Source organism: Lonchura striata, chromosome Z (assembly GCF_046129695.1).
Source record: "Lonchura striata isolate bLonStr1 chromosome Z, bLonStr1.mat, whole genome shotgun sequence".
Lineage (NCBI taxonomy): Eukaryota > Metazoa > Chordata > Aves > Passeriformes > Estrildidae > Lonchura > Lonchura striata.
In genome coordinates this window covers 53,761,017-53,779,790 of record NC_134642.1, presented here as the reverse complement: position 1 = coordinate 53,779,790, position 18,774 = coordinate 53,761,017, and the positions used below count along the sequence as shown (strand labels likewise).

Below are 18,774 nucleotides of genomic sequence, written 5' to 3'. Positions count from 1 at the left end.
TTGTTAAAGCGAAACTAATCTAGGAAAATATTCAAAGCACAAACCATTTTGCCACTGAGTAAATATACAGTATGTACTAAACCAGTGTCAAGGAGTGAAACTGCACTGCCTGGAGTCCTGCTATTAATATGTTATATTAATCAGCTCTGTAGCCAAAATACCATGGAGTGCTGTTGAAGATTAGTCTTGGGATAAATAGAAACGTCGTCTGTGTAAACGGCAATGCCTAAAGAACAACACTTGCCATATTGAATATATTGTTTTCCAGGGAAATAGAGTGGTCAGATGTGACATCAGATTTGCCTCTCTCAGGAACAGCTGAGTTAAAACTGAGAAAAACTCTTTGCAATGATATAGTGCAAACATTATTCCTCATGGCCTGCAGACAGACTGCTCATGTAAAGTATATTTTGAATTTTAAAAAGGGTCTAAAGCTTATTCCTAAGAATACTGAAATGGGACATTTCATTTGAATGTCAAAATCTTGAAATATTGAAATCTTCTATTGAGGTAAAGTTAGAGATTGACTTATATACCTGTATTTTGACCTGTTACCAAATGCTGATACTGTCAAAGGAATTATCATAGTAAATGGTGTAAGGGAAATCACCAAACCAGAGACACGGTTGGTACCCAGAAAATGATGAATTGTCTTTATATCAATAACTTCTCAGAACAGCTTCCAATAAGTACAGAATTATTCTCATTAATTCATCATGTAACATGAAGACTCTATCTAGGCTTCAGTGGTTAAGAACAGGAGAGACAATAGTATACCATCATAAAGATTATAGTCTATACCCTGTTCAGAAAAGGTCTGCACTATCCTACTAGAAGAGCTAAACAGGAAAGCATAACTTTGAATTTTAGATTGTAGAGGAAGGGAGAGGGAGCAATTAAAATACTTGTCTTACTAGAAAAAAAAGAATAATATCTTTTTCTTGAGATGTAATGGGATGAATTTTTGACATCCTGATCCATCTTTCATGATATGGTGGAATAGCAAAGCATGCCTTTATTTCTTTCTGAAAGAAAATGTATGTTCAGTCTATATTTCTGCTCACTGTTCACAAAAATTCTCAGTGGACCAGACTTTGTAACACAGAAACCAATCTTGTCAGTCTTTGGTCAGGTTTCATTAGAACATTCTCTGTTGCACTTCTCCATTCTTGAGGATCAAAAGACAGCAATGTGGGAGGGGGTCCCAGGGACAGCCCACCTGGGATGCCCTGGGAAACCACTTCTGTATCATTTTCCCACCTTCCCCGATGCCAATCATTTATCCCTGTTCATGTCCATATTTGGTTTGAGCTATCCCTCTATTCCAGAATGTTCCTCGTTCTTTATGCTTTTATTGGTTCCCAATTCTTAGCCACCCCTTCCCCCTGTTCCAATCGGTTCTCACCCTGTCGCTCCTCCCCTGTATCGGTCCATTATTGGCTGATTTGTACCCCGACCCTCTGACCCCGTTGCCATTATATACCTTACCCCACCCTCCGGACCATGCGCTCAGAGCCCGCTCCCTTCCTGAGAGGGTGTCTCCCTGCACCTCCAACTGCTCTATCCCTCAATAAAACTCTCTGGAAACTACAGCCTGAGTGACATCCCATCTTCGGTGATAGCCCCGCCATAGCTATCTGGCTTTGGCAGACCGTATCCTCCATGGCTTTCCTGGTGGGACACAGGTCCCGGCTGTTACACAGCAACAGTCAAATTTTGTGAGTTCTGTTCAGGAAGGATTCTCCTACAGTCTATTTTGAATTGTCCCGCTCACACCACTTAAAGCTGAGGTCAGTTACTTCGTCAACAATTTCTTCATGTTCTGAAGACCAGAAAAGACAATTAGGATAACTCAGTCTGAATCTGCTAGCAAAAACTACTACAAATTTTTTCATTATTATACAAACTGGTGAAGGATTCTTATCTTGACAATTTTGTGGTGAATTAGAAGTAACTTATAGATGTACAAAATATTGTATAGATGTACAATATTATCGCTGAGAAAGTTTTCACTATGCTAAAACTGTCAGACATCTTTGCTCCTCCAGGATTTACAAGCTAGTTTTTCAGACTGAAGATTTTATTCAAATACATCAGAAAAAATATGGTTACATTTACTTTAACTTCAGCCAATCTCACCTGCCACCAAGTGAGTTCTGATTATCAAAAGAATCAAACCAGATTTTGTTTATTTCTTGAATGGCAGAGTTATCACTCTTTGCTTTAGCAGAGAGGTTACGTTTTCATGTTTTCCAATATTTCCGTTTTTTCTCCCATGAACTTGCTATAGGAGGAATGAATAAGCAACTTTTTTCTCTCTCTTTTCTCTTTTTTATGGTGTTTTTTTCATCCTACCACTTATTTTGAGATATTCAAAGTTTTTCTGAGCTCGGTGCTGCTTCATGTGACTCTGCTAACAGAGGGATTGGACCAAACAACCTTGACAGGTCCCTGCCAACTTCAGTGATCATGTGATTCTGTAACTTCAGATTGTGGATCACTCGACATATAACCTACGTGATAAAGACCATGGAATTACTGTATTAAAAAGACCCCATGTGGGGAAGATATCTCAGCAAAATTATGTTTCTTTTGTCAGGGCAGCAACAATCAGAAGCAGCAAGCTGTGGCCATCTGTCTGATAATACAGCTAAACATAGGTGGAATAGTGCTACTCTAGAAAAGTAGTGCAATATCTAGCAGCTGGAGTTGGGGCTTTTTGTTAGTTTGTTATTAAAAGATATTGAATGTGTTTTATCTGTTTCATTCTGTGCTACAAAGACTGCTACATTATAAAAAACTGATGTTATGTGTGATAGGAGAAATGCATAACATGTAAGAGAGGTGTGGGAGTGGGGAAAACATTTTTCAGGGATGGTGAGTTTCCTAATGTTGAAGCTTTTATCTACCCTCTTCAACTTCCTGATTTCTTCCACAGAAATATAAGCCTTCTCTTTATGATTTTGTTTATGCATTTATGTGGAATTAGACAAAACACTCTAATGCTCATTATTATTAAAAAAAGCAAACAATGAAAATCAGCGTGATAGATCAGTACATTTTTCTTAAGAATTAAGCCTTTTTCAGTTCACTTTATTATAATGAATGTCATACCTTGATATAGCAATGTATAATTAAAAATACTGATAATTTTTTATTTATGCAGTTTTTCATGTCATTGACATGCCCCCCCTAGAACCAGAAATTTGGGATGGGTGATCTATTTTGTACCCTCTTTCTTTAGGAAGAAAACATAGGAAATGCTACAGTATTAATAAGTGTATTTACTTCAATTTCTTCTCTTCATGAAATTGAGAATTTTGAACATCAAAAAAATCATTGTGTTGTTCCCTTAGATTAGCTCTCCGAAATATACTGTGCCAGAATGTTAAATGAGTTTGACATAGGCATGGATATAAAATGCATCATGCCACTCAACTTACCAGCAGTGGAAGTGATTACCAATTATAATCATTTCTCTGCGTGGTGACAGCATACCATGATGGAGATGTTGAATATTTCAGTTTGCAATATTATCTGGGTTGTTTAAAGTACTGACTACGTGTCCTGAAACCAATAGAGGTAATTGGTATGCATGTAAGAGCTGGCAGGCTGAGCACATCGCTTATTTATAGAGTCTTCTGATGTAACTCTGTGGAAAAAAATGTTAATAAAACATGGTTCAAAGGAAAATTTACACTCACCATTATAATATGACATAAAGTACAAATTACTGTACCTGAATAACTGTTTTCTAGTGAATAATGTTCCTTTTTCCTTTTCTTGAAATAGTCCACTGAAACCTATCAGAAGGGGGAAGGGGAACAGAAAGAACAAGGCTATTGACTCTTTTAATTTTGTGATGCAGCTATCTGGATATTAAGATTCATACACAAGACATAACCTTCTAATTTGCTCGATAAATTGGTTTATGGTCATCTTAGGGCATGTTCATCAGCAAAGTTCATGTCAACAATTGATATGAGTCTTGAAATGGATCAGAAAACAGGATACAGGAAGTAACATGGTGACGTCAGTTGAAAGGCAATGAGCCTGTAGCCTTCATGTAAGTCCTTTTACTGCAAGGACACTGGAAATCCTTACCTCTTTTCAAAAAGGAATGTAGCATTAAAATATTGAGATAAAGTTTACAGAATGCTTTGCTTTTGTCAGAACTAGTTGTAATCCTGATTGAATCTATGTGCAATACAAACTTTGTATCAGAAGTAAAAAAAAATCCCTAGAGCTTCTAAGCATCAGATAAGAAAAGACACACAGTATTAGCAAATGCTGGAAAAAAGCAGTTTCATTAAACCTTAATACTGGCAACAAAATGGGAAAAGGGGACATTAGGGTGTCTAGGCTATCTCATGGGGGTAAGATACTGCATTATATTAATGAGAAATTTCATTTAATCTTGTCATTAATCACTGAATTCTTATGTTCATGCCCAGTCATGGCAAATTAAAGTTGACCAAGCATTGACCATTGTCATTCCCATAAAGCTGACCATTTGCATTTCCTGCTGTTAAATGTTTCACTGTGCAAACTCAGTGACCATGGCATATATTTTTAAGGGATTGTCAGCATTTCATGTAAGATGAATAGCACATTAGTAATTTCTTTTGGTCTTTAATTTTTGCCCTGTGATGCCTGTCCATCATGAAAATGTAAACTCTGCACAGGTACAGAGATTAGCTATTAATGTGTCCCAGAAATGCCTTAGCAAAGTAATGATTTTGCCTTAAAGAGAGGCAGATACTGGTAAAAACAATCAGAATCTACAGTGAATTAATTCCTGTATAGTGAATTCCACACTCGAGTAGTCTCATTAATGTAATTTAAAGCCTTCAGTTGTATGTAACATTGAAGGCTACAGCTGTCCATCAAATTATTCTGTTGATCTTGTGGTTTTCTGCAGACCTGCTGTCATGGAGATCTTCCTGATTTCATTTTGACTGTATAAAATACCTGGGATCACTTTTCAACTCTACTTTAAATGTTAAGTACATCCTCTTGAGATCATAATTTTGCCTGAAACAATATTTATTTACTTAGAGAACATTTGCATGATTAGAGCATGAGGAGAAATATGGTTGGGAAATGTGAGTAAGGACTAATTCTCTTCAAGTTGACTGCTATCAAGACTGTAAATCCTGGAGAAAACACCATTGACTTGAGGTGGGTAAGAAAAAAAACTAAATTCTCCTAAACAGTATGTTTCTTCTGGGCTAACAAAATTCATGTTTTATTAATAAAACACATAATATAATGCTTGAATGTAGAACATTATTTCCCTGGAACCAAAGTCTTCAATAGATGTCAAGACACAGGAGGAGGGGAAAAAAACAGAATTGTACATACTCCTTTCCTCACTCCCCATCCTTCCACTCTCCAGAGTGCTTTCTGGAGCTGTACTTTGAGATCAAGTGCAGCCCAAGCGCACTGTCCATGTGGAAATTCTCACATGGGGAATTGTCCTTCAGGCAAGTATGTAATCAGTTTGCACTCAAATGACATCTGTGTATACTGCCTTGGCAGGAAAAGCTCTAGTCAGCCAACTTACAGGTCAGCTTTTCCCAAGGTCCCTTGCAAAATGTGTCCCTACCAGAGGTGGGCACTGATCAATCACCAGGACCCAGATGAGTGTACCAGGAGCTACGGTAGTGGTTAGCTGCAGGGAGGAGACTTAACCCAGTGGTGGAGTTAGGCCAAATTAGGACACTGTTTACTTCTGCACATGTAACTGAGGCACCCAAGGCTTATGTGTTACAATATTGTTTTGTTAATAACTGAAGTGAAATAATCCTTAAAGTTGTTTTCTAATATTATTTCATCAACATGAAGACTTACTTTTCAAGGCATCAGCAGGGGTAAGATCCTGTTCCATTTGCTCCCATTGATTTCTGTAAGCCAGCTATTTTCTCCCATCTGGCTGGCTGTCACTGAAATCCTAAGTCAATCCTTCACAATGGTTTTGCCACTGCCTGCTCAAAACAGACCCTTAAGGTAAACCAGCTACCTAGTACTTCAGGCCACCTACAGGCATATGAGTTTTGGTGTAAAATGCAGGGCTTTTCATGAAAAGGCATCAGGGTCTCAACAGCTTAATGTTAGGTATGGCACAGGGCCTGCAGATTTGATGTGACCCAGAGCTGCAACCCACTGCAGATGGCTCTGGGCTTAGAGGCAGAGCAGTCAACCTCTGCCTGATATCTAGAACAAGTTGAGTCCAGTGCAGCCTCTTCATTGGTGCCAAGTTTCAAGTTTGGAACTATTTCTTGAGTACCATCAAGGATGCAGCTGTCAGGACAGGAAAATTAGGTTGATTTACCCTCAAAGAATGCTACACTAATTCAGGAAATGTAGACAAAGGACATGAGAAACAAACATCAGTTAGAAGAAGAGATGTGAAAATATCTTTCGGCATCTGCCCTGCCCTTTATTATTATTATTCTAAGTGCATTCAACCAATCATTCCTTCAGTCTGCTTCATTATTAGCAGGTTGTAAAACAAATACTGTGTATTTTTATCTTCCTGTTAGCAATGCTGAATCTCATTTTCTTGTCTAGAATATTTCCCCAACTGCCACAAGGGGAACCATCGTGTGGTGGCCACCTCATTTTAAATATGTCTTTGAAAGAACATAAGGTGCAATTTAATCCTTCTAATTTTAAGAAAAACAAGAAAAATGTTAATTAAATTACAGCAGCATTTTTCATTAGGGTGTTAAAAGTTTGATCTGAGTGCACCATTTAGTGAAACACCACAGGAATAAAGAAGGAAGAAAATACAAGCAGTAAGAACTTATTTTGTTTATGGTTTGAAGCATGCTGACAACAGTTATTAAGTTATTAATATTGAATAAACATATGCTTTCAGAGGCTGCATATTATGTGGGGAAGACTCCTCAGCAGCTATTTTTACCCCATTCCTAGGTGATACAGAATACATAGCCTTCTGTACATCAGAGATGCTATCTACAAAGCTCCTGAAGAGAGGAGGTCACCTTGTGACCTTGATCTTGCAGTGGGCCCTGCAAGCAGCTGCTGTGCAGCCTGCATGAAGAAGGTCCGGGCTAAGTGCAACACTTGCAAGTTTAGTACCTCTGTGTGCAGGAAATTAATTTTCTTCTCTTTGATGCAAACTTCTAGTGGAAAACACAATGCAAAGTGGGAAAGCTGAAGAAAATTTTCTTTGTGTAAGTGTATCTAATTAGTGTATCTAATCAGCAGCCACTCTCCACCCCAGGGTCCTTCGTCTACTTCAAGTGTCTTTTTATTCATAGGAGAATACAGAAGGAGTCCTGTGCCAGAAAAAGAGGGAAGAAAACACAAAAGGGAATTAATGCACAGTTTTCAGAATTTAATTCAGCTTCTGACTGATCATGCTCAAACTAACATCTTGTTCCTGTTGAATGACAGCTCCCTGTATAGACTGTTTAGCTCTCATGGCTTAACTGACAAAAAACTTCAAAAAGAAAACCATTTGGTAGATATCTTATTCTGACAAATCAGCTTGTTTTACTGTTATTGGATAGACTATATTAACCTTCAGGATATGCATAAATATATTTCTGAGTACGTATTTTAGGCTTAAATGTTGGTATTGTAATATTTTCTCTGCTGGCTGTACAGATCAATGTTTGCTTGCACAATGGTCATTTTGCCACTGAAATGTTGTAACAAAACAGACAAAGCAAAATAGAAAATCTGCACCCCTGAGTAAGCAATTTAACCACAGATAAGCAAAAGATGGATTCTAGTATATTTAATTCCATAAACTGAAAATAAAAATGATAATAATGATAAAATAATAAAAAAAGACAAATTACAAATATTACATTATTGATTCAGAGGACTGTAATTTTAGAAAGGTGCTTTCAATTCTTTCAGCATTATAGATCCTGAAAATTAATGGATTCTTTTAGCCATATTGTCTTCCAGAAACCCAACTCTTATTACTTGCAATATTTTGAACTTGAATAAAACTAAGGCAGCACAAAACTTTAAGTAGATGGTTCAATGGCTTTTTTCTTTACTAATCATAGTTATGGAGGCATCCACTTCATATTTTATTGCATTTTCAATAGGTATAGAAAATTTCAGTCTGATAATGACCTTCGTACATCATGCTGCAAATTGATTTTGATGACCTTTCACTCTCACATAATTAGGCTTCATGCACATTAATCTTGTTCACATTGTACTAAGACAGCCTACTGCTCTGGGCTCTGTAATCTTTCCCCTTTCCAAAATGTTGCCTCTTATTTTTCATCACTGGTTTGTTCCTGTTGGATAAAATAGGACTTTTTTCTGTGAAAATTACATGTTCAACTTAGCTTGTCCTTACGTCATAAAATCATAAGGGCTGGAAAAACCTGTAAAAGTTTTTTGGACTCCAGAGGTCCAACATCTGACCAAACACCCTACATTAACTAAACCATAGTACTGAGTGCTGTCCAGCTCTTCTAGAACTATTCCAGTGGTTGCAATTTCACCACTCTCCTGGGCAGCCTTTTCCAAAGTTTGCCAAACTTTTCAGTGACAAAATTCTCCCTGATGATTAACCTGAACCTCTCCTGATACAGGCTGAGATCACAAGGTTAAAAATTGTGCTATTAATATTTGGTGTGAAAAGGGTTAAAATAGGGTTTTATTTTTTTTCTATTCAGAAAAGAAAATTTAAAAGAAGAAATTATCCAATAGTTTTCTACTCATTGCTCTGCCTCCTCAAGTACACTTCTTCCTCTAAACTAAGTCTTATCTGGATGGTTTGGTGATTCAGTGTAAAATATCATTCAGTCCTCCACAAACTCCATATACACTACATCATAATCAGCGTAGAAAACACTGTGATATCCTAGAAGAGGGTGATTTCCAGAAGGGAAAAAGCCCCCTTGGACAGAAACAATGCATTGAGACATAACACATGAATGCAGCTGTCTGTAGTGGAATATTTTTCCTTGGGCAACAGCTTCTCTAAAAAGAAATATGTTTTAGGGAAGTGCACCTGTTAAACCAATATATACTTAAATATGTGTTCATGAATGTGTGAATGATTGGAAGTTTCCTGAATATGAACTGCTAAAAATCATGTAGGTATAAAAGCAGATATACTAGAAGGTAAAATAGTCTTTCAGTTGAAAATTATAAAAGAATTAAACTCCTCAGATTGCAGACAATAACTTAATCCTAAACACATTATTCTAATCAGGGTTTTTTCATGTTTTGACAACAAAAGTTGTTTATATGTTTCATGTCCAACAAATTAATACCATAAGAGATATAATAGGATAAGTAATATAATAAATATCAACAAGTCAGTTCTGCATCAGGAAGGAATTGTATGGCCAGCACAGCCAATGAATCAATGTAGTTTCTCTGTATGCTTGCCTTACAGACCTGAATAGAACACATGGGTCTGCAGCCAAATCCTTTTGACCCAATATGTCATAAGCAAATTGATTTGCAAGTGTGTAAGAACATTGAAAGAAAAAGAGAGAAAGAAAAGTAAGCAAACAATACTGTTGTTTTGTAAAAGGTTAACAAGTTTAAGCTCCCTGTAAAGGAAGATAGAATTGTCTCTGTCGACATGCTCTGATACCAATACAGGTTAAATCCTGTTAACTTCAGTACAACAAGAACATTTGTGTATTTCTGCTAGAAAAAGAAAACTTGAGCAGGAAACTAAGATCTCAGAGGATAAGAACATTAAAGCCAGACAAGCTTAACAGTACACTCATATTGAGATATATTTACTATTAATTTTATTGTTGTATTTGTCAGCGAAGGAAAGCTCCAAGAGAGGAAGAATTCTGGACCACAGCCAGAATGTGTTTACTATCTTATGAGTAGGATGGAAAACAGCTTTCTATGTTTCTTGCTGCATAAGATGCATAAGGGCAGGTTCTTTGTCTTCTCCTCTATTCTGTATAGCTATCAGCATAGTGTCAGGACTTAATAAATAATAAATAAAATAATGACTTGAACATATAAAAAGATGAGTGGGGAGGACATACTAAATTATTCATAAATGTTCCCAACAATACCACTTTCCAATTAAAGTGTCATCCTAAAGATGTGTGGGTGAGACAACAACCTTCATCTCACACAAATGTGACAGCATTAAGAGCAGAAGGATTTTGTCATATATTAGTACCTAGGGTGTGATAAAACATATAGAACAAGTTCTCAGGAGTGGAGTTTTTCTATAATTGTCTTGCCCATGCCACTGAAATTCCAGCCATTTTTCTCATAGGAAATAGATGTATTACAATTTGTCAAATAATTTACATAAAACATTGAATAAAAGCACATAAACTACTTAATAGTTCTCTTTTTTGAAGAAAATCACACTAATCAAAAATAATGTTAAATTTATTAATGGCTGGCTCCCCATCAGTTTCTCTCTACTATGAATCTGCTGAATTAGGCTTGAAGGAACTTATTATATCTTGCCTTGTTTAAGCAGGAGCAGTGTGAATCCTCATGTTACAAAAGCAGTCTAGTTTATGCCCCTGTTGCTCAAGCCCAGTTTATTCATATTAGATGAAATGAAGCATGAGGTTGTCTCACTAGCCTTTGTAGTCTACAATGCAGACCTCCCCAAAGCCATTGTAATGACACCCCTGCCCTTCCATGAGCACTAGGATCAGCATAACCTATATAGCAAGGGTGGTACTCTGCACCTCTCCCTCTGGTCCAGAGGTTTTCTTGGTTCCTACAAAGACAACGAGCAACATGGTGAGAAGGCAGGAAAAGCAGGTGAAATGTATCTGTTCCTCCAACCTTAAGGAAAATGTTCAGACCGGGGTGTTACTGCTCTTCTCCAGTGGTTCGGTTCTGACTCATACAGTGTTAGCATGCTTCTTGTAATTACAGAACCAGGAGCCATGAAACAGTATTACAATAAACATGACATTCATTAAAATAAACATGAAATTCATTGCAGTAAATATTAATCTAGCTATCAGAGACACAAAAGTTGGAACACTAAACCCTGCAATATGCAAACAAGAAAGAGCAGTTTGAAATGTGTGTTGTTTAACCTCATGATTCCCAAACACATTTTACCTGCTCAGAGAACAGCTTGGGCTGCCAGTACTTAGGAAAGATTTCTGGTGTTAGCTGTCTTTCTTCTTCCATTTGTTCAGAGATTTGGACTAAGATATGAAATTTCCTAACAGCAATGCTGTGTTCATTTGAGTGTATGCTCCCTCATTATATCATCTGTGCAAAACTAATTAGTTGATTATATAGACAAGTAAATACAGGTCTGCATAGCCAGGTGAAGAAATATCACTAGTAACAGTTTGATATAATTGACAATAAGCATGAAATAAACTGTTGAAAAATTTCAAGGACCAGATTTTTTATTTGTTTTACAGCTGAAACTGATGGTGAGATTTAAGCACGCGACAAATCTGTATAAAATGTTATGGATAACACAAGCATGCAGAATATTTCCAGGATCCTCTAGTTTATTTATAGCTGAGATGATGGACAAAGCCTTTCTGGCTTCTTAGAGCATACTGCACAATAATTTCATTCAGTTTGTCAGCAACCTTTGGTTTAATGAATTTCAACAGAAAAATGCTGGGTAAAGCATTGCAGACCTGCATGATTCATTTTGCAGCAATTTTCTTGAAGCTGCCTCAAGACTGACCTGCCATCTTCCTCGTCTTATCATTTTCCCATCTGGAAAAGTCTGAGTCCTGTGATACACTGGGGAGTAAATGATCTGAGACTGCTGGAGCATTCAAAAAAAACAGTCATAATTCTTAAAATCACCACTCTCCTGCAGACAAGGTTAATAGTAGTCTATAGAATTGGTAGAGAGGTCAGTAGTTGACTTTAACTTGTATAAATACTGAGTGATTTTTTTTTCTTTGTTACCTTAGACATAAAACAAGAACTGCATGTTTTAAAGGCTGAAGATTATGTTGAAATTTTGGAAACTAAAGATTTTAGACTTGGCCAGTGGAAAACATAATTATCTATATATCTTTTGGATTCATTTACTAATTTGCTTGCTCTAAAAATGAAATATATCTGTATTTTCATAGTGCCTGGCAAGTTTGTTTAATATAGCAATTATCTTAGCAGTCCAGTCCAAAGGTTTTTAATCCAAAATTTGAGAAATTCAATTTCAATAGAGGGAAAAAAAATCTACAAATTTAAGAAAGACACTAATTGGTAAAAAACACCACTTCCACATAAATCAGTTCAGTGCCATAAATTAAAAACAATATAAAAATCCTAACCTTCCCATCCTCTACCTTCCAAAACCAATGCAGGAATTAAAAATAGTAACAGACTTCAAAGTCTAAATTTCACAATTAGTCTTTGCTACCTAAATAAATTGAAAAAAGCTTTTTGAATAGAATAGGAAATTCTGGATTTAGAAATAATAACGTAAAAAAATCCACTTGCTGACATTTTAGACAAATGCTAAGAATGACAGATAATCTAGAAAAGTAAGAAACAAACAAAAGTGATTTCTTTAAAAGAGATACAAAGAGTGATCATCTAAGAGTTCATCGTAATGGTAAAAACATACTCTAAGTATAACTGAGTGATAATAAGCGTTATTATTCCCAAGGGAGGTAAACTCCCAGATAATTATATTTCTAGTGGTACATCAGTTAAATCTATATGTGTGAATGTACACACACACACAAACACAATGAGGTATGTATATGAATGGCAAATATCAGTGATAAAATGGAAGAAGTCCACACATTATTGTGAGCTAATTATGCAGCTATGTTTGGAAAATTCATCTATTATTTACATGAAAAGTTTAGAATTTAAATATTTAAAATCCTTCAACTGGATGACTTCTTTTATTAAAAAATACTTTGCTTCATGAAATATAGAATTAAGAAAATATTTTTCTGCAATCTATATTTATTTGTAATACTCATATTTATAACAGCATTCTACTCTTTTGTACCTACAGATCACACTTACCAAATCTGAAGTAGTGTACTTTACAGGTGTATGAGAGAATAATACTTAATACACCCTGATGAGTCCTTTGTAAATATTTTGAGAATCCTTCTACCCCTGCACTCTCCCTTGAAGTCCTGAAAGACCTGGTGAATTACTGAGTTTGTGGAGCCTTTCATTCTGGGTCACTGATGTGATTCAAGTCAAAGTCATCAGTGGACCAAGAAGCACATCCATCTGAGGATGAGTTTGTTCTCTAAAATGAGTTGGTAGCTTGAGCCAAAGTTTCCTTTGAGGCAAGGGTGAGAAGCACCATCTCAGCTGACCATCAGATCTCAGCTGAAAATCTTTTGGTTCAGTCTTAGCTGAAAAGGCTGAATAGCTGACCCACGGACCAATCACTCCAAGTCAGAGTGGAGCAGTACTCAAGCTCTAAAAGAGCCAACCATTTCTCTTGTGTAGAAAAGACAAATAATTTTTCTCCAAAGCTATTTGTCTCTACTGTATTCATAAAGATTATGCATGAAAAAGAAAATAAAGGATTTATGTGACTGTATAGTGAAGTTGTCATTAAGGAAACTTTCTGAGAACACAGGAATGTTATCTTGTGTTCTTCTTCTGATTCTCTGGAAATTAATGCATCCTGATTTGGAAAAAAAAATCAAAATAATATTATTTAATCACTAGAAGTTGATGTGACTATGAAGGACACATTAGTTTTGCTATCTCCTGTAGGGCTGTCTTTTCTTTGAATATGAAATCTGCATTATTTTTTAATTTAATTACCTTTTCCAATAATTTTTTCTCACTACAAGGGTAGTATTTCAATTCCTGCATTATTTACAGGCAGCTTTAAAAAGTCTGCGCTCATGTGGACAGTAACCTCTGTGAAATGTTGGGCAATTTCTGATTTGTTTAAATTTCTTTTCAGCTGATAATGGAACTCTATCTTTGTATAAAAACACATCCATTAAGTGATGAGGTTGCCTTTCTATTGATGGTCCTTCTCAAATAAGGCTTTTCTCTATATTTATATAATTCCCATTTTCATGGTATCAGACAATCTGGGTGATTTCTAGCCCTGATCCTCTTTGCTCCTTATCAGCACTGTTTGCCCATACCCATAACAGCTATCTATCTAAAAATGCAGTCTACCTCAGTTTTATCCCATTTCTGCAGGCTTTAACTGGCAAAACCTTCTATCTTACTAAATAAGGAAATCTCAGATCTGTGAAATAAAATAGCCACTTTCCTGTGAATTAGTACTCTTCATCTGACTTTGATGGAACCTTTTCATACTTGTTCAAAACAACATCATTGGTGATTTACTAATTTGTTTCTCCAGATTGCTATTCTAGTTTTTTTGTTTGTTTGGGTTTTTTTTTGTTTGGTTTGTTTGGGGTTTTTCTGTTGTTGTTGATACCCATGTAAAAGAAACCATGCATTCAGAGCACATTTTTTCACACGTATCATTCTGTATAGTACAAAATAAAATACTGTTGTTCATCAGTTGCCAGTCTTGAGTTAAGAGTACTTAATGCTTGGGTTGACTGACTGGTATTTTGAGGTTCTGTTTAATTTATTGGCTGAAACACAAAACTGATGACTGCTGTAGCACAGGACCAATCTCAAGCCTCTTATTCTGCAAAGCACTCATACTTGTAACTACTTTTTCATGCATGGACAATTATAACATGTGAAGGATATTTAAAAGATTGTATAACTTTGCTTAAAAAAAAAGGTTAATCTTTTAGGTCTGATAATTTAGTTGTGAATTTTAATAATTTACTGGATATAAAAGGAAAAGCATATGTTCCACTGTTTATATTTGCTCATAAATATCTTCTTCTAAAATGGAACCTCTGAAGAACAGTCCATTTAAAAGGCCTACACTATATACTGAAATGTGTTACAAAATTTATATTATATGGATTCATTGGATGTCTAACAGGAAATGTTGCAAAAATGTGGGTTTTTTATCAAATGTATTTTTAAATTAGTCTTATAGTGAATCAGTCTGATGCAACTAAAAGGCAGAGAGAATGGGATGGAGAGGGTGACTCCTGTAGAATTAATTTTGCCTTCTAGAGATCCCCATGGCTGCACACAGTTCAACCCATTGTGGCTGTTCTACAACAAAACATTTGGTGCACTGATCAGAGTCAAGAGTGGATGTAGGGAAGAGCCACAATATAAGGCTGAAAATCCTTGGTCATACCAGTTGCTCTCTAAGCTTGGCTCTGTGGTGTATTAAAGTAAAAAAACAGCAGCAATAAATAGAGAAAGCAAAAGAAAACCAAGAAAATAAACAAAAAAAAAAAAAATAAAAGCAGGAAAACAGAATACACGAAAATATTGTATCCTCTAGAAAATAGCCTTCTTTTTTCAGTTGCTTATGCCTTTTTTATTCTCTATTAATAAATCAAAATATAAAAGCACTCATGTAAATGCCAGTCATGGGTTCCCTGAGGGAAAATAATTTTAATGTTCTGAATAAATAACAATATTTCCTTTTAATTCATAAAATCAGTAGTAGTAGTAGTAGTAGTAGTAGTAGTAGTAAGCTTTTATAAGGAAAAAAAAAACAGATATGTATGCAAAATCTGTTTCTTCCTACAAACTTTTGGCACTGCTGTTCATTTATAAAAGATTCACAGTAATAGAAAAAATAATAAAATGAAGAATTCCTATAAAAGAACAGTATAAGCATTTAATGTTTGTGAGTCAGAGAAGCTTATTGTTCTTAACACAAACATTTAGGAAGCAGCCTCAGAAGCATGGAAATTATTATGCAATAGCTAATATCAACATAAAAAAGAAACTTCTAACTTAAATATACTGTAGTTAATGACTTAAAATACTATTTACTATTTAAGTGCTAGTGTACCTATATCCATCTATATTAAAACCAAAGACATTTACAAGCGGAGAGTTCTCCTTTTGGAAAGTGTCATTATATTCTCCATGTTAAACTTTGGTGTCAAAGGTTAACAAAACACTCTCTGAATAGAGTAAATTATGTGTTCAACTATTCTTCTTTAAATTATTAATTTATGTTCATCTTGGTAATACCTAGATCTTTCCAGATCTTTGGTTCACACTTTGATAAAAATGGCACAGGCTAACACGGGCATACAGAATAGAATGAAGTTTAATGGAGAATAAAAGAATCCAAAGAATGCAAACATCCATAAAGGACAAAAAAGCATTATTGGATTCAAAAGATTAAGCAACCTCCCAGATGCTTCACAAAACCCTGAGATTTACAGCTTCAAGTACTCATAATTTATTTTGTCTTGTTTTTCATAGTTGTATCTACCTCATACAAAGCAGAAGGAAGAGTGAAGATTATACACTCACTGGGACTGGGCAAAAAGATGTTGTATAAAATGAAAAATACCTGAAAACTGTTTTGAAATATACAATTGAACTAACATGCAATATTTCTATCTTGTGTTAGTTAAAATCACTTTCTATATTTAACTTAAATTCACTTTCTATATTTAATTTTACTTTCCATATTATTTCAACTTTCTTTGCCTCTGCACTGAGGGATTTGGATGAAATGGAAGTACCAAGGAATTGAGTTATTCTTACCTTCTTTCAGTGTGATTCTTGTCAAGGAAATTATGTAAGCTTTATATTTTTGAAAATTTGGATGCAGATTTAAACCAAAATCTCCATGCAACTTAACTGCTTCTGGTAGCAATAGAAAGGTAATTCAGCGTCTGTTCTGGCCTCTCACAAGCTGGATGCCTAGCTGAAAAAGAAAGTTAATAAGACTGTCAGTAAAAGTTACACTGCATGTGGATATGGTCCCCTGGAACCTGCCTTTCACCACTGTGAAGCTCAACACTGTCTAGTGGCGATCCTGGACATATACAATTACAAATGTGATCTGTGCAGACACAAATGTGACCTAACTTCACCTGACAGATGAGCTGTTCCATCTGCATGGTGTTTTTGCAGGATCTGTTCAAGAGGAGATTGGAGGAATTCAGGGCTTTGGCAAAAGTATAATGTTTGGCAACTAACCTTGGCTGGCAAAGAATTGCTTGAGCAATTGTTTCAGAAGAAATTCTCCATTTAAACCCTGCCTCATAAGGACCTGATCACAAATTAATTCATTTTCCTGAAAATTTGAAGGCTATTTAATGCCATCCCTGGCACTTAAGTAGATAATTTTTCTAGAGCAAGAGTTTGAAGGCAGCTGGGTCCACTCTCATGGTTCACATTCAATGCTTTTAAATCAGTTTTTGCCTCTCATCTTGAATGACATTACATATCACTCATCACTATTTGTCAGAAGTTGTAGCAGTATCTATACAGTAGCTGTTGCATTTCCTGGATGAAAGGCTCAATGTTTACCTTTAAAATGTCAATCCTTATGTACTCCTAGCATTCACAAGCCTGTTTATTAGTTTGTTCTCCACTGTCACAGATGTATGATCAGAATAAATGAAGAAAGAGGGACAATTTACAAGGAAGAAACTGTAGCCAAAGTCATCTGCAGGTTTGAATTCACTGGCCATCATTTCTCTCAGGGATCCTTCAGGGATCCTTTGCAGTGATAGTGAACTGATTCGAAAGTGAGCTTTAAAAGTGTCAGAATTTGTCCATTTAGGTGACTGCAAAAAGACAGGAGACTGAGAGAGAGTGGTGTGATCATTGCTGCTCATGTTATCTGCCACAGTAACATCTCTATTCAGGCAGTACTGTACACAACACATGGTGCAAATCAAGAAATCCTTTCAAATCATCAGTGTAGGCATTCAAGATGCCTGACTGACATGTTCAGCAAGCAGAGGTAGAGGAAAGGAATGGCTAGGGGGGTGCTTCATGACCTGAGAAACATTCTAGGTGAACTTGCAAAAATCATTTTCCTTCCTTCCTCAAACATCACTGGAACAGTCTGCTTCAAATAAAGGGAACATGTCCTTCTGATGTCTTGCCCTCAGATTGTATTGCATACTTCTGAATATGAACATCTAGCATTTTGAATGTACTACTTAACAGACTGACTTGATCTGCTTCTGATCATTGCCACAATGTTTGTGACCTAATCATGGAAGCGTACAGAAGATAATCATCATAATCCTTAACATCAGTGTATTAACTATTACTAGAAATTTGGAAATTATCATCATCTTTCTCTGATAACAGTTCTTATATCTGATTTGTATTATTCCTAGAAAATAACACATTTGCTTACTTTTTTGACATAACTAGTAAAGCAAATATTGTATCACAGAATTGCAAAATAAGTTGAAGAGTAAAATGCACCTTAAAAACAAAGAAGTCTTAACACCAGTGACTTTCACAGGATATCTTCTAAAAAAAATCCATTGCACTTGCATTTTAAAAAAGTGTCAGTATTTGAAGTAAACTCATAGATACAGAAATGCCATCTCTGCTCTATAACCTGTCTATGGAAGTATGTTTTGGGTCTCTCAGAAAGAGCAAAAAAGGATGGCAATTGTCATGGTTTGACACTGGCACAATGCCAGTGCCCCCATGAAAATGTGATCTTTATCTTGAATGCTGTGAAGTGGAATTTAGAATAGAGAAAAGCAGGCCTAAGCCTAATAACAGGAAAAAAGTTTATTAAATTATTACTACAAAAGAAAAGAGAAAACTAAAGAAGGGGGAAAAAAAACTACATAAAGATTAAATGAAAACTTTGTAAAACATTCTTCCCCCTACCACTCAACTCTAACAAACCACAGTGAGACACAATCTGGACCCCAATCAGGTTTTTACCCTTCAAACAACTGATACTCAGTCTATTGAGGGAACAGAGTCTCTCCTGTGCCACAGACC

The 18,774-nt window shown here is 35.8% G+C and overlaps 1 long non-coding RNA gene across 1 annotated transcript; it reads right to left on the bottom strand.

The window, feature by feature from the left end:
- Positions 1-1,549: 1,549 nt before the first annotated feature.
- Positions 1,550-7,299, bottom strand: LOC110479142 (uncharacterized). The gene is made up of 4 exons (XR_002466871.3): positions 7,108-7,299; positions 3,740-3,803; positions 3,444-3,652; positions 1,550-1,822 (listed from the first exon to the last, which is right to left on the bottom strand). It is a non-coding gene; the product is annotated as an uncharacterized LOC110479142 (long non-coding RNA).
- Between the last annotated feature and the right edge of the window lie 11,475 nt (positions 7,300-18,774).